The sequence below is a fragment of the Lolium perenne genome, chromosome 7, assembly GCF_019359855.2.
Source record: "Lolium perenne isolate Kyuss_39 chromosome 7, Kyuss_2.0, whole genome shotgun sequence".
In the NCBI taxonomy this organism is placed as follows: domain Eukaryota; kingdom Viridiplantae; phylum Streptophyta; class Magnoliopsida; order Poales; family Poaceae; genus Lolium; species Lolium perenne.
Window position 1 is genome coordinate 81,829,611 of NC_067250.2, and position 6,739 is coordinate 81,836,349.

Below are 6,739 nucleotides of genomic sequence, written 5' to 3' on the forward strand. Positions count from 1 at the left end.
TACCATGTTGATGCTGAACGAGGATCCTGGCTGGCAACCTTCAGGGTAAGTGCATCCCACCATGTTAACAGCGGGGAAGGGTTGGGTGTCGACCTTCATGGCGTACTGGTTGAAAATCAGACGTCCCTGTTCTATCGCCATTTGGATCTGCTGACGCCACACCCTGCAGTCGTTGGTGGCATGGGAGAGCGAGTTATGCCATTTGCAGTATGGCCTTCCGTTCAGCTCCTGTGCCGTGGGGAATTTGAGACCTTCAGGTATCTTCAACTGCTTCTCCTTGAGTAAGAGGTCGAAGATTTGCTCAGTTTTGGTCACGTCAAAATCAAACCCCCTGGGCGGGCCTGGTGGCTTCACCCATTTGCAGGACACGGGGGTTGCCCCCCGAGTCCATTCAGCCACTGCTACCTCTTGATCTCCCGCAGAAACTTCATCTTCCTCTGCCTCGACCAGGACTACTGCACGCTTGAATTTGTCCTGGTACAAGTCCGGTGGCGCTGTTCATATCTTGATAGTTTCGAACCATGTGCGCCGGTGAGGGGTAGTACGCTTGGGAGGCCATGTCCTTGAGCGGCGCTGCAAGGCCCGCTACGCCAACTCGATCGCTTCCTTTTCAGTCCACACGAACCGAATAACATCGGTTCCTAAGATTCTGAAGCGCCGGATGTATTCTGTCACGGTTTCTCCACGCTTCGACGTGTTTGTGCTAGATCGGCAAGGCCGGACTCGGAAGCCTCTCGAGTGGTACTGCATATGGAACTGTTCTTCCAAGCGCTTCCAAGTCCGGATCGAGTGCGGTGGCAACGAGGTGTACCACCCGAAAGCCGATCCCGTGAGGGACCGTGGAGAAGAACCTCACTCGTAGTGGATCCGACAACGAGGCCGTTCCTAGCTGTGCCAAATATCGGCTCACATGCTCGATGGAGCGGAACCATCCGATCCAGAATTTGGAGAAATCAGGGAGCCGATATTTAGGTGGTAGCGGGATCAACTCGTACTCGTCGGGTACGGCCTGGAATAGCCGATTGCCCTCCTTTTCGGCACCATGCCGAACTGGTCTCTCGGTATGGTATCGATCCGATCCGCTGTCTTGGCTGCAGGAGTGGAACTACGAAGATTCTCCGGGGTGGCATACTTAGCCAGCCATGCTTGCTTTTCCAGCTACGAGCCAAGCTGCAGGAGCTGAGCTGCGGAGGTTCGTCGGGGTGGCGTACTTAGCTAGCCACGTCTGCTTCTCAAGATCTGTCGCTGACGTTCCTCCTGTTTTCCCAGAAGTCCCTGACGTTGTGGCCTGGTTTGTGAGCGCCCAGTTACCGCAATCTGGCACATACGTGCACATGTACCCGTGAGGGATCTCCTTAGGTGCCTCTTGCAAGAACTGGCAGTCACTAGGGTCACCACCGATCTTGTATACGACGAATGCCGGTGAGTTCGGCACTTCTGGTGCTGCCAACGCAAATGGCAGCGGTGTACGGGACTGGAGTGGCAACTCTCCTTGATGCGTCCCGAGAGCTGGTCCTGACGGCGAGTACTGGTGCCTCATGATCTCCTGGATCACCCGAAGAGCGACACGCTCCAAAGTGTTCACCAGGTTCTCAGAGTGGCGGTGCAGCGAGTGAGCCACCAAGTAGTTGATCTCCTCGCCGCAGGACACTGGTGCGCTCTTCGACGGGGCAGAGAGGTCTATCCCATCGAGTGCGCCATCGGGCGAGAACCCCTTCCACGATGCCATGTGAACGGGTTCTGTGGAAAGAGCCGATGAGGTCGGCTTCGAGGATGGCTTTGACCTCGTCATACTTCTTCTTGAGCTCGTCGGTCAGATCCTCGTACGTGACTGGCGTGCCGTCCGCCATCTCAGATGTAGATGGCGATGTGGTTGATGTAGACGATTGTCCCACCGGGCGTGCCAGAATGTGTTGCGGTCAAAACCCACCGGCGGGCAGCGACGGGCAACACAGTAGAGCCGGGAACAACTTAGGGCTACGGCTGGCCCTGGTCCCTCCGAGCGACGGCCCGCAAAGCCTCTGGTACACACATCCGATGCTGATGCAAGGGCGTGCCACCTGACCTATACCTGGTCAGGAAGGTGATGGAGATGCCTCGCTTAGTTTCCTGCATGGCATACACGTAAACATTAAATACGAGCCTCGATCGGCTCTCAGGTTATCCTGTGAATCGGCTCAAGGAGCCGATCCACCCATGATTCGTACGGGGTGCACGAATATATGGTGGTCCTGCTTGATCAAGATAAAGCTAATTCGATCTACGACGATTTAGGGTTTTCACCGCATAATCGGATCATCCTACTCACGATTGGGCCTCGCGGCCACGCACGGTGATCGTAAGCCGATCCTAGATAGGGCCTAAAAACCAACACGAGGTTGATCCCCGGAACATCCTGTCTAGGACTAGCAAACGACACCCTACGTGCCGCTGGATCCTCCAACCCTTTGTAAGGCCTAACTATTGCAGATATTAAACTAATCCTTGTAGAACAAGGAGCAACCGTAACGGATCGGATCTACTAAATAATGATCAAGCGGGGTGCCGCCCCTACACCTAAGATAGGTGTAAGGGCGGCTAGATATACAAGGGTTGCACTACGACAGCATATGATACGAAGAACTATGCTAACCCTAACACATCTATGATAACTACGTTGCTCGCCATCAAAAAGGCTTCAGTACGAGCAACGCATGAACAACATTAAGCTTATGCTGCCTAGATCGCAAGATGCGATCTAGGCAGCATGATGCTTACCGGTAGAAACCCTCGAGACGAAGGAGTTGGCGATGCGCCGAGATTGATTTGTTGGTTGAACGTTGGTTGTTGTTTATTTCATAAACCCTAGATACATATTTATAGTCTAGGGGACTTTCTAGCGTGGGAATAATCCCCACCGTGCACGAGACAAACTCTATCTAAACGACACGTATCCTACTATATTACAGATACACGGGCCAACTAGCCCAAACTTTGCGTAACAGGCCGATTCATGTATTTCTTTCATGTACTTTCTTCAAATCCATCTTGATCGCGGCCCACCTCTGACTCGGTCAAATTCTGGTGATAACAGTATCCCAGCGACGATGCATTTTTTGGCAATATTTTAATTTATAATATAACCATTTACATAGTGCCAAAAATTAGTAAAAAGGGAGAGAAAATAAACCAAGCTAACAATGGCACCTTCCATGGCTGCTTGCTTGTCATCATCGTCAACGACGAGGTCGATGTAGACCAGAGGAGTACAAGGCCATGGCCAATGAAGAGGTTGTTGAGGATCTGGAGGTGGTGCTAGTGCGGGAGGAGGCAGTGGAGGAGTCCGCGGCTCGCAGTTGAATGACGAGGCCATCCCACTGAGCGAGGTTCTCGAGCTCGCCATTGTCGATGGCCATCTCCATGGCATCGTCCTCCGTGAGGTTCGGCGGTTGGATTTCGTCATCATCCTCCAAGGCGCTTTCCTCGTGCACCTCGTCGTCGTTGAAGCATGTGCGGAGCTCCTGGTTGAAGAAGTCAACATCGCCTAGGCAACCCATGCGACGGCGCGGGTCGAACTCCGATCTCCCGAGGTGGACCAATTGTAAGGAGTCGAGGCGCAGGCCAGATCATCGCGTGAATCCGACGGGAGGATGAATCTACGATGGCGGATCTCGTATTGTCGTTGGCATTCCTCGTGCGGCACCGGAGGCACCGGGACACGGTGGTGCTTGAGGTAACATCCACCGTTGGGCATGCCTGCATCCTGCCAAGGGATCAGCCGATTCTCCTCGAATAGCCGATGGAGAGTTCCACCGACACGTAATGGCGGTTGTGCGGGGTTTTTTGTTGGATATAGTGCCCTAGAGAAAAATAATAAATAGTGTTTATTTTTGTATATCAATAGTTCATAATAGTTTTGTTCAATGCTATAATTGTATCGATCGGAAACATTAATACACATGTAGATATTGTAAACAAATCAGGGTCTGTGGTGAGCATTCGCAAACTAGTTCATTGTGGTCAATCGTTGATCGAGGTTTCCTGATCATGGTCACGTAGTCATTGACAACGGAGTCATATCATTGGGTGAATGATATGATGGACATTCTCATATATAAGAATTTTAACGAGATCAAAGTCACATCGAGTTCAAACATTTCGATATTTATGAAAGTGTAGTAACCTAATCGTCAGACAGTGAGACCATATCTAATCACCGTCAACGGGGGATACTTTCGTTGTATCAACCGCCACACCGTAGCAGAGTGGTCATAAAGGTGCAGCTAGGTATTCCAATGGGATGGTTGAGGCGTATGGATCAAGAGCGGGATTTGTTCATCTGCGCGATGGAAGATACTCTGGGCCCACTCAGTGAGATTACATCCGAGTTGCAACACATGGCTAAGTCATGAGGATGGAATCGAATAGAACAATTTGAATAGCCTTGTCGGTAACGAGATCAAACTAGGTATGATGATACCAATTATCAAGTCTCGGACGAGCGCCCGTATCGAAGTAAGAAAGGGAATGGGATACGACGTAATGGTTCAAACGATGATCACATCTTCATAGAATACACGGGTATCTCTACTGTTCTCCATAACACCCTGGTGATCATTGATCGGAGAGTGTCTCGATCATGCCTGCGTCATTCTCGAACTGTAGGGAAACACACTTAAGGGTTCAACGAAACTTAAGATTGTTTTGGATTCAAATGAAACAACGGAGAATAGAGAAGAGAGAACCGAAAAGGGTTCCGATAGAATCCTAAGGATGTTCGGAGTGATACGAGAGGCGTCTCAGATCATCGGGAATTAAATGATATTATTATATAATTAATTTAACATATGTTAAATATATTTATTTATTTAATTAAAAAGGTGCAACCCGGGAGGGGGCCTTTAAGTGGCCAGCCAACCCCCTAGGGTTTCCTAGGTGGGTGGCTAGGGTTTCCAAGGTGCGGACGGATAGAGTTTCCTAGGTGGGGCGCATGGGCCCTTGAGGGCCCCAACCGGTCACCTCCAAGGGGCCAACCGGCCAACCCCCTAGGGTTTCCCCCTTTGGCCACCCCACCCCCTCCCCTTCCCCTATATTTAGTGGATGGATTGAGAGGAAGAAATCACACGTTAGGAATTAGGGTTTCGGGAGAAAGAGAGCCCCTTTGGGTGTCTCCTCTCCTAATCCCTTCTCTCTAGTTCTATCCCTACTCGTGGTTCCTCAAAGAGCTACGCACGGTGGGAGTACTCCACCCGGTACGCGGGAGCGCTGCCGGGATCCGGATCCAGAAGATCTACTTCCGAAACTTTGCTGGATTGGGGCCGGGGGCATCGTTGAGCACCGTATGTGTGCAAAACTACAAGGTGATGCACTTGCGGTACTCATGATGGTACAGGAGGAATTTTACACAGCCCCGAGGTCGGTGATGAAGTACGACTACATCAACCACGTTCTAGCATAACGTTAATGTCTATCGGTCTACGAGGGTATGTTACTGATATCATCTCCATTACTTCATTACTCCTAGATAATAGATTTGGGCAAACAACTTGCGTTAGTTCGATTTTTTTGTTTTCTTCTATGAATCCCCAACAGTGGTATCAGAGCTGATCTATGCCTAGTATGCATGTACGGTTGGAACGCATGCGCTGCATGCGGGCATCAATTCTATAATTTTTACCCTATCACGTGTACTTCGTCATTACTGCAACATTGTTTGATGAAGCGTCCCCGAATGATACACACGTATGCGAGATTGGTTCCTCACTTGACATATGGCTTATACCATATACGCAACTTGGGGGTGTCTATCTCTCTTACTTTAGCGGTGTGGCATTTGCAACAGAGAGCCCCAAAAGGGGTTTAGTAGATACAATTGTTTAATTGGTGTTGTGGTTGTATGTTCATAGGTAAGAACGGTTCTTTTGCAAAATCTCTAAAAGTTACATAAACTTTGCAAGTAATAAAGTAGAGACACCTATCTTTGTGTTGCAAGGGGCTTGTAACATGTTATGGTCATGGTGTAAAGTAGTTTTCTACTAGTTGTTGCTAAGTTAGTGATAGCACAACGCCATGATGGTCAATCAACTGGACGTGTCACGAAGTGGGCGCCATGCCAGAGCACATGATGGAGATCTAATTGCGTAGATGACTCACCCATGACATCCTACTTAATACATTTGATGTAGATACTTGATGCGTGTAAAATGCATACATGAACTTTGTCTTTATCATGTTGAATTCCCACATATTTGCAGCATATATGATGATAAAAACATGTTTTACATTGATTTATGGGGATTTACCAATGATCCCCTCTATTTGGTTTATAACTCTGCAAAACAGGAAATCCATGTTTCGCGTATTTTTCACTTTCAGTGACCTATACGGAGTCAAATTGACCTGAGATTTTTGGTGCGTTACTTTTTCACCGGGAGAAGCACCCTGGAGCTTTGGAGAAGGCATGGATAGGCACGAGGCCCAAAACAGGGCAGGTGGCGCGCCCAAACATGTTGGGGCAACACCCAACCTCTTTCAGCCGTCGATCGCCCAATTGACCTAATTTTTTCGCCCACCGGCGTATTTTGACCTAAAAATCACTATATATATGGCCCCGAAGAGTTCTCGGGAGGAGAGCGTCGCAGAATACAGAAAACACGAAAACAGAGGCCTCCAAGAGCGAAGATTGGAGGGGGAAATTCCGTAGGGATCACCGCCGGAGGGATCTCCACCTTCTCCAATGTCTTCATCATCGTCACCATGA